Here is a 10,134-nt window from a genome sequence, read left to right as displayed (position 1 = left end):
TTGCAGCAACTTGTCAATTTGGGACTTTTCTGAACGAGGCACTGAGAGACACCTGCTAACACCTGCTTAGACAAAAGAATTATCACTCACTGAGGCTCATGAGATATAAGCATGGCTTTTGCGATGACTAAACAGAACTCAGTAAATTGATCTGACAGAACTGGCAAAGCGAAACCTGTTTTTAAAGGAGAAAAACAAAGCCAGCCATGTTTCAGGTGTCAGAGAAGTGGACACACACCAGAGGACTGTCGTGTTAAAGCGGTACAGTGCCGAGGATGTTTGAAGTTCGGACATATTGAACGGGCATGTTTGAAAAGACAACCTAACTTCAGCAAAGAAGAAAGGTGAAGCCAGAGAGCTGAACGCCAATCATGTATCGCAGACCGAGCGAGGAGATGGAGGTGTGGAGCAGAAGACAAGACCTGCCCAGACTGACAGCTTGCCAGAGGAGGAGCCCGTGTGGGACAGTCCACGAAGGGAGGGATTTTTGCACCTTGAGTCATCTTACGACAATGTAGCACGAGTGAGGTGTGATGACAATGCTGCACGCAGGAGGGGCGACATCCAGCAAGAGGCCGGAGATAAGAATGACGCAACACGCTGATGTCATTAACTCCACATCTGCACCAGAGGCGGCGCCAGACCTACAGCTGCAGACAATCGAGCACCAAAGGTCAAGGTTAAGGCTCAAGTGAAATCAGAACCACAGGGTAAAACAAAGAAAGGTAAAAAGAACAGTGGTTTGAATTTATTTGAAGTAAAAACAAATGTGATGACAAACCATATTTTGTGTACCTTGAGGTAAATCATAAAAAGCTGAAACTGAAATTGGACACCGGGGCATCTGTGTCAATAATTTCAGAAAAAATGCACAGATGCAAATTTTTAAGGTGTAAACTGGTACCAACCAGCTGTGAGCTAAAAACATATAATAACCAACCACTGGAAGTGAAAGGTCTTTTGAAAGTGTCATGGTAACACTCATTCACTGATATTGTATGTTTTAAAGGGAGTGAATTGTCCTGCCATCTTGAGAAGAGATTGGATTCATAGACTAGATTCATAGATTCTAGACTACAGTTAGACTGGTCTTTTGTGAGTGGCACCTGAAAGTGTTGAGGAACTGTGTGTGAGGTACTCTGTGGTGTTTAGTCAGAACCTGTGGAAAGTTGGAGGTATCGAAGCCAAACTGCATGTTGCACCTTGGGCCATTCCAAAGTTTTGCAAGCTTGACCTGTGCCCTACGTGATGAAGGATGCTGTGGAAGCTCAGTTGAATAAAATGGAAAACAAAGGGGTCATAAAATGCAGTAGGTTATAGTGACTGCGCCTCACCCACCGTGAACATTCTCAAGGTGAATAATTCTGTTAGCATTTGTTAGGGATTACAAGGTATCAATCAACCCATGGTTGGAAGTCAATCAATATCTCATTCTGAAACCACAGGATGTGTTCACAAAACTAGCAGGTGGTGACAGATTTATGAAATTAGACCTGTCCAAAGCGTATCAACAGTTGGAATTGGATGACGATTCTAAACAGTTCTGACCATAAACACTCATAAAGGCTTTTTACAAGTAAATAGGCTTCCTTATGGAGTTACGAGTGCACCTGCAATATTCCACAAGCTAATGAATCAAATGTTGCAAGGGTTAGAAGGAGTGATATGGTACGTAGATGCAGTGGTGGGCACAGCTAACCAAAAAGTTAGCTTTGATAACCGCTAATCCATTAACTGAAAAGTTAACTTTTATAACAATAAACCAATAAAAACCACTAACTTTTAGCATTGAATCCAGTACACTGTCAACTACTGACAAGCAAGTTTTGAATTTAAGCACTGCTGACACTTTTGAGTAGAATCAAAAGCGATCACAAACCCAACACAAACAATGAATCAGAGCTTCTGCCTTTGTGCACCCTGCCCACTGCTGCAAGGAAGAGTCATTTACATTCGACATACAGTGCTCCAGACGTGTGGCAAAAGGCATTAAAAGAAAAGCAGGTTTGACTTATGGTTTGATTTAAAAACCAAATTAATTCCGGACGGTTTATTGATATTAACATTAACTATTTCATTTTTACAAAGTGAAAATATCACAAATATCTTTTAGTTTGATGCCAAAAGATGTTCCTTGATTTTAGCTGCTTAAGCCTGGTTCACACTGCAAGATAATTAGGCCGATACTGGACCCGGTCATCCCCTTCTGACAATCTTAAGGACGCCCAGACAATCGTGATGACGCTAAAAATAATCTCATCAGATATTCCTGCCATGTGTGGTGTGTTAAGAGCGCTCTGATCTGCTCAGAAGGATGTCAGGGGCGCTCCGATCGCAAATCGGGGATGTTCAACATGTTGGATTGTCTTGGCCCAATATCGCAGCGTGTGTTGTGTCCTCCGACCAAAAATGAGCACGGAGCCTGCTGAATATGACGTGCAGCCAATCAGAAAGCGAGATGACGGACGCAAGGAGCGAAAAATAAAAACAGCTGTTCTGACTTACCAGAAATCCGGTGGTCGCGCTGTCTCCGCTCCTTTAAAGAACATCTTCATCAAAGTCTACTCTCTGTAAGAGCAGCGCTGCGCTGTCACACAACACGGAGCAGCGCACACTTGTATTGTGGTTTGTCAGCCCTCTATGTCAGGAGATTTTGTTTTAAGTTGTCTTGAGTGATATTTTTTTAAACAAAAATGTTGGTGATAAAGTATTTTGTTGTCACGTACGTTTGGAGAAATTCTATCCTAGGTCTTTTGGATCGATGAAGCTGAAATATGAAAAAGTATCGGTATCGGCGATACTGGGCCTGTATTTACTTGGTATCGGATCAATACCAAAATTCCCGGTTTCGCCCACCTCTACCACATGCTGTACGACCAAACCTGTCAGATCTGTGATTTTTGTTTTTTATCTCCACGTGTGTGGTCTCTCAGGTTTTGGAAACCTACAGATAATTTTAAAATCCTGTCATGTGAACGAGGCATTACTCTTATGAGATAAAGTACAAACCATCTGAACACAGAAATGCAGATGCAATGTCATTGATTGTCAAAGAAAAGATGATTTTCCTAGGTCATGTACTGTGTTTCGGGTTTCGTATATGGACAGCTTACCGATAGTGCAGCAGATTGCCAAGGAAACTGTGAAAGATCCTACACTGGCTAAAGTCAAACAGTATGTTTTTCCAGGATGGCCGAAACATGTCGGATGAAAACCTTCAGCCATATTGGAGATGTAAATTTGATCTAACAGTGGAAAATGAGCGTTTACTCTGGGGTTTCTGAGTAATTCCAGATTCTCTGAAAGAGATTACTGGCAGAGTTACACAACAGCCACTGGGGCTCTGGCTAGAAGTTTGTTATGGTGGCCTTCGCTTGATATGGATATTGAACTTAGGCTCGTAGCATGGGAATGCGTCAGATTCTGGCCACCAGGGTAGAAAATGGAGTACCTTGAAATATGTAATGTAATATACCATTTTAAAGGGTACCGTCTGTAGAATTAACCTGTGAAGTTTCAGAGCTTAATACCTGCTCAGTGTGGAGACAGCCAAATCAACATTCAGATCACCTTGCCACGAGCATTAAAAAAAACCATTTAATTATATTATGTATAATAATTTTTTCTATTATAAAATGCAGATTATTGGACCATACTTTGACTAGTCTACTTTCTTAAAACTAATACTGTTACAGATTGGGTGCAGGATTGAAGCCAAACCCAGAGTTTGAACCGGACCCAAACGCAGGAAGCAGAGAAGGAGGGAATGAAGAACTGATATTTAATTACACACAATTAAACAAAACAAAGTATCAAGTCAAGCGGTCTGTAGAGTGGAGGACACAGCCTGCTCCAGGCGGTAGAATAGCTAGAAGCCACAGCGAGAACTGGACCAGGAGGGAAGCCGGCACCAGGTGGCCGCGACGGAGCTGAGTTTCTGAGGAGGAGGACAGGCTGAGGTGAGTCCAAAACACTTTATAAGGCAGACATTTATTTTAAGAGTGTTCACAGTCAGATTTACACAGCCAAAACTTCCAGGCTGAGTTTTGGATCAAAAACTTCACCGGCAGGTGCAGAGCAGAGAAAGTTCCAGATGCAAGCTGCAGGTAGAAGCTGATCAAACAAATTGGCATAGCAGCTCAAACAGGGAGGCGCGAGGGAACGCCAAAGTTACAGGCTCTATAACGAGAGATAGAAAACCTGGATTACCTCAGGAAGTGTGCAGTCTGATGGCTGAACAGTAGTCATCCTCAGCAAATTCTCCTCTTCACCAGAAACATAATCATCAAACACAAGTCAGCTTCAGCAGCCATGTAATATCATCAAATGTCAAGTCTCTGACCATGAACAACTGCATCGCCAGGCTTTAAATGCAGCAGCTCCTGATCAGGTGGAAACGAGCTGCAGCTGAGGTCTCCAGATGCTCAGTTCCGCTTGCGCGCCACCTGGTGGGAAATAAAGAAAACAACAGCCAGCCAAACAGCCCAGTCCATGACAAATACTGTTCCAACGGCATGTCCGTATTTCTGGTCCAATATGATGTAGCCCAGATACATAATCTGTGTATTAAAAGGAGGTTCATAAAGATATAAATATGTTAAAAAGAGTGAGTTCATTTATTTTTGTTAAAAGTTCATCTTTAAAATGCAGTTCAAGACTTGTCTTAAAATAGTTATTCTATATTTAGATTGTTTAATTTGTGGTACCTGAAGAATGTGTTATTTCCGACACTCAGACTGTCTTTGAACGTGACGTGAAGAAAAAAAGAGGAGGGAGAGATTCAGCCCGGACGGCCAAGGAGGTCGGCAGCTGCGGAATGAGTTTGTTTGTATTGTGAAAGTAACAGCTATCATCGCTGTGAGATTGTCCCTAAGACAATCTGCTTTAAGTATTTATGCTAGAGTTGTGGTGGAGGACTTTTGAGCTCCTACTCGAAGCTCTTTGAACTTTCTGCCGCTAGCTTCTAGCATAGCATGTGGGCGATGCTAATTAGCACACTAAAGAACTGCTAAGCTGCCTTTTGCTAAATCAGCAGGACCGGGGAGCTGGTAGTGCATCGTTACCGAACTGGTCAACGAGGAACTGGATCCAGAGAGTACTCTGCAACACCTGCAACTATCCGAGTGTCTCTGTGAACGGTGAGACACAAGCAGGAGGCGTTCGTGACTGGGTGTGGGCCACGTGCCCTTCTACCACGGAAGCTGCTACTTTTAATGCCGAGCTGGGGTTTCGCTTGGACCGAGAACGACACAACAGGTTGGGTCAGATGGGACTAACACCGACTCCAGGTACCATAAGTTTATTTTGTTTGCTCTTTGAGTGAAGTGATCAATAAGTTTGGGGTCTCCACGAACGCAAGCATCAATACAGGCCTGCAACGTAGTATTATCGTATGGTGTGCCGGCCTTATTATGGGTTAAGAGACTTTGGTTAAAATAGGTTGGACTATTAACTTGGAGTACCATACTGTGTTGGGGTTTTTCTGTGTTGAGAGGGAGGAGCTTGTTGTTTTATTTATTTTATTTTATATTTTATTTTCCACACAAGAACACTTTTAATTTACTCTTTAATGTTTAATAAAAGGTTAGGTTGTTCATACGTTATACCTTGGGTCAGGAGTGCTTATTATGTTCAGTTATGGTGTGTAGTCCTTAATTTGGTACCATGCAGAGATCCAAGATATTACTTAATCGTTAAGTATATATAGAGTAGGACAAATAGAACCCAGAGCCCACTCGTTCAATTGGCGAGTATTGAAAGGGCTACATAAAATGGAGGCACCGCTGGGATGTCTTGGGTCTTTCTAGGCAGGTTAAAGGGGCATTACACTAAAGTTAACGTCATTCCAAAGTACTCAGTTCCAACAATCCACATAATTGGCTGACTGGACCATGGCAGATCGCACCGAATTGGCTGCAGAGCTGAAGAGGTGGTGCCGGGGGGAAGGTTTGGAAGAAGCTAGAGCGCTTATGGTCCTGGTCCCTGAAGAAGTGGAAGTAGACCAAATAGAAGAAACCTTAGAAAAGGTGAAATGTTTGGGTCGAGTCCGTGTCCGAGGCAGAATGTTCCACCCCTCCCAAAGCTGTATATCAGTTTTGTGTGAATGCAGAGAAGAGTGTACTGACAATGTACCCCCTGAAGTGCTTCATGCGGGAAGTGGAAAACTCTGGCCAGTGATCACATGTGAAATTCCAGTTGTAAGTAACTTCAATACCAAGTTGAAAACCCTGCTTGATGCTGAGGGCAAGACTATAGAAGATGTTAAAAGTCTTTTCACAGAATCCACTCCCAAGGTCAACTCCACTGAGTCTATCTTGCACACGGTTGGTGACTTCTTGGAGAAGTCTTGCAAGCCACAGGCGGAAGGTGGTTATCGGCGTTTACGCCTGTTCTCAGGGAACTTGCCGATTCCCCCCAATGAGGAATCATTTGACTACTGGCTTGAACAAGCATGGCTCATGGTGGAAGAAAGTGACTGTACAGAGAGGGAGAAAAGGCGCAGGATAATGGAAAGCCTAAAAGGGTCTGCATTGGAAATTGCAAAGTCAGTCAAAGATTCATATCCAGATGCAAAACCCACAGAGTACCTAGAAGCCCTAGAAAGTGCGTTTGGTACTGCTGAATCGGGAGATGATCTCTACTTTGCCTTTCGGGTAATGCAGCAACAGCCAGCAGAAAAACTGTCTGATTTTCTAAGACGGCTGGAGAGAGCTCTCAATAAAGTAATACAGAGAGGAGGGTTTCCGACTGATGGCAAAGACAAAGCCCGTTTGGAACAGCTTTTGAGAGGAGCTGTCGTTTCAGACCTCATGCTAATTCAGTTACGCTTACGTGAAAGAAGGGAAAACCCCCCTACTTTCCTGCAGCTCTTGCGTGAAATCCGTACAGAGGAAGAATATGAAGCTTCAAGGAGAAAGCTTACTACCTCTGTTAATGCAGTACAGAGCGGGAAAGCACAACGTAGATGCAGACATTCTTTCTAGGCGTTTTCCTGAGACAGACTCAGCCACTAAGTGGGAAACCATATCTGAGTCGGCGGTTAAGGCGATCTGTCAGAGAGTTCAGCCTTCTAAAATAGCAGATATTCCCCCTCGGTGTGTCGACCAAATTGGAGCTTCTCCAGATTGTGTTCCAGATCTTTATGCTTTCCCACTGCAAATGGAGCTTCAGTCATTGGAACATATTTCAAACATTGATCTGGCTAAGGCTCAAAAACAGGATCCAGTAATTGGGCCTGCTATCCAAGCACTGCAACGGAATCAGTGGACGGAAACGAGCACTGAAATGTCGCAGATGAGACGTGAAAAGGACAAACTGACTATGCGGGATGGTTTGCTCTATCGTGTTACCAAGCGCCCTGGTGACAAAGAGGTGACCCAACTTCTTCTGCCCAAACAATACCATGACAGTGTTCTGAAATCTGTTCATGATGAATCAGGACATCTTGGTATCGAAAGAATCCTTGACTTAGTTCGTAAAAGGTTCTTCTGACCAAAAATGTCACAAGATGTTGAGCAACACATTAGGAACTGTGGTGAATGTGTCACGCGCAAATCTCCTGCTCAGAAAGCTGCACCACTTCACCAGATTTCCAGTAGTGGTCCCATGGATTTGGTGTGCATCGATTTCCTCTCCATGGAGGCAGATTCAAGGGGCATGAGAAATGTATTGGTAGTCACAGATCATTTTACACGGTATGCCCAAGCATTCCCAACCAGGAACCAAACTGCGCAGACGGTGGCCAAGACCCTTGTTGATAAATATTTTGTTCATTATGGTCTACCAGCCCGTATCCATTCTGATCAGGGCCGTGATTTCGAAAGTCGCCTGATTAAAGACTTATTCAAGCTTATGGGGATAAGGAAGTCGCGAACTACTCCTTATCATCCACAAGGAGACCCGTAGCCTGAGAGGTTCAACCGCACCTTACTTTGTATGCTGGGCACTCTGAGTGAGGAAAAAAAAGACAGTGGAGTCAACACGTCCCTTATTTGGTCCATGCCTATAACAGCACGAAAAGTGATGCCACTGGCTTTTCACCTTATTTTCTCATGTTTGGGCGAGAATCAAGGTTGCCAGTAGACCTGTGTTTTGAGACCTCCCTTGATACAACTGAGGAAAGTCATTCTGGCTACGTGTTGAAGCTAAAAGAAGATCTGCGTCAAGCCTATCAGTTAGCTTCTGAGACGGCGGACAAAGCTCATCGGAAGAACAAAACCAGCTATGACAGAAGAGTTGGTTTCCAGTCCTTAGAAGTAGGAGACAGAGTCTTACTAAAGAACTGGGGGATAAAGGGAAAACACAAATTGCAACCAAGATGGAGTCCAGTACCATACACAGTTGTCGGGAGGATGCCACACCTTCCTGTCTACCAACTGAAAAAAGAAAGTGGGAGTGGAAAAGTTAAGACAGTCCACAGAGACCATATACTGCCTATTGGACAGCACGTGAAACTGCCAGTCCTACACAAAGACAAGAAGCGTACCAAGGCTAAGCCGTCAAAGCAATCGACAGTTGTGCTGGAGCCTCAAGATACAGACTCATCCTCAGAGTATGAGTACTATGGACCTCAAAGACCGTATTACACCAGTGAAAGAGTCCAAGAAGTCGTAAAGCATGCTCTCAGACCTCAAGAGATATTGCAAGAGACTCTAATCAATGACCAAGAAAGTGATGATGATGACACCTCGTCAGAAGAGGAAAGTGCAAGTGCCGACGCACAACTGGAGGATGTTATGGAGTCTACTTGGGTTAGTGAGGCAGAGACGAATCAAGAGGAATCGGATCAAGACGACATGCAAGTCCAGGTGCCTACCCCAGAGTTGGAGATGGACACCCGAAGGTCGCGGTCTGTCAGGGTCCCAAAACAGAAAACACCTCATAACCATTTGGCTACAACTCCTGACATTAAACCTAAATGAACCGTTAAACCGGTAGTACGTTTAACTTATGATGAACCTGGAAAAACTAAAGATCAGCCAATCACAATCATCCATAGAGGGGTTGTGATTACTATTGGACAAGATTGATCTGCACTGTACACAAAAGTGTTATACTGTCTCCCTGGTTTAGAGTTTTGGTAGTCTGTTGGGGACACCAGACGTCTGGGGGGGGTGTAGCCCAGATACATAATCTGTGTATTAAAAGGAGGTTCATAAAGATATAAATATGTTAAAAAGAGTGAGTTCATTTATTTTTGTTAAAAGTTCATCTTTAAAATGTAGTTCAAGACTTGTCTTAAAATAGTTATTCTATATTTAGATTGTTTAATTTGTGGTACCTGAAGAATGTGTTATTTCCGACACTCAGACTGTCTTTGAACGTGACGTGAAGAAAAAAAGAGGAGGGAGAGATTCAGCCCGGACGGCCAAGGAGGTCGGCAGCTGCGGAATGAGTTTGTTTGTATTGTGAAAGTAACAGCTAACATCGCTGTGAGATTGTCCCTAAGACAATCTGCTTTAAGTATTTATGCTAGAGTTGTGGTGGAGGACTTTTGAGCTCCTACTCGAAGCTCTTTGAACTTTCTGCCGCTAGCTTCTAGCATAGCATGTGGGCGATGCTAATTAGCACACTAAAGAACTGCTAAGCTGCCTTTTGCTAAATCAGCAGGACCGGGGAGCTGGTAGTGCATCGTTACCGAACTGGTCAACGAGGAACTGGATCCGGAGAGTACTCTGCAACACCTGCAACTATCCGAGTGTCTCTGTGAACGGTGAGAGACAAGCAGGAGGCGTTCGTGACTGGGTGTGGGCCACGTGCCCTTCTACCACGGAAGCTGCTACTGGTAATGCCGAGCTGGGGTTTCGCTTGGACCGAGAACGACACAACAGGTTGGGTCAGATGGGACTAACACCGACACCAGGTACCATAAGTTTATTTTGTTTGCTCTTTGAGTGAAGTGATCAATAAGTTTGGGGTCTCCACGAACGCAAGCATCAATACAGGCCTGCAACGTAGTATTATCGTATGGTGTGCCGGCCTTATTATGGGTTAAGAGACTTTGGTTAAAATAGGTTGGACTATTAACTTGGAGTACCATACTGTTGGGGTTTTTCTGTGTTGAGAGGGAGGAGGTTGTTGTTTTATTTATTTTATTTTATATTTTATTTTCCACACAAGAACACTTTTAATTTA

General features: G+C 43.8%; 1 long non-coding RNA gene across 1 annotated transcript; it reads right to left on the bottom strand.

Moving 5' to 3' along the window:
* Positions 1–3,767: 3,767 nt before the first annotated feature.
* On the bottom strand, positions 3,768–4,594 carry LOC117503380. The gene is made up of 2 exons (XR_004558554.1): positions 4,210–4,594; positions 3,768–3,937 (listed from the first exon to the last, which is right to left on the bottom strand). It is a non-coding gene; the product is annotated as an uncharacterized LOC117503380 (long non-coding RNA).
* Between the last annotated feature and the right edge of the window lie 5,540 nt (positions 4,595–10,134).

The sequence above is a fragment of the Thalassophryne amazonica genome, chromosome 21 (assembly GCF_902500255.1).
Source record: "Thalassophryne amazonica chromosome 21, fThaAma1.1, whole genome shotgun sequence".
NCBI lineage: Eukaryota > Metazoa > Chordata > Actinopteri > Batrachoidiformes > Batrachoididae > Thalassophryne > Thalassophryne amazonica.
Note: the sequence above shows the minus strand (reverse complement) of the source record. Positions and strands in the feature narration are given on the sequence as shown.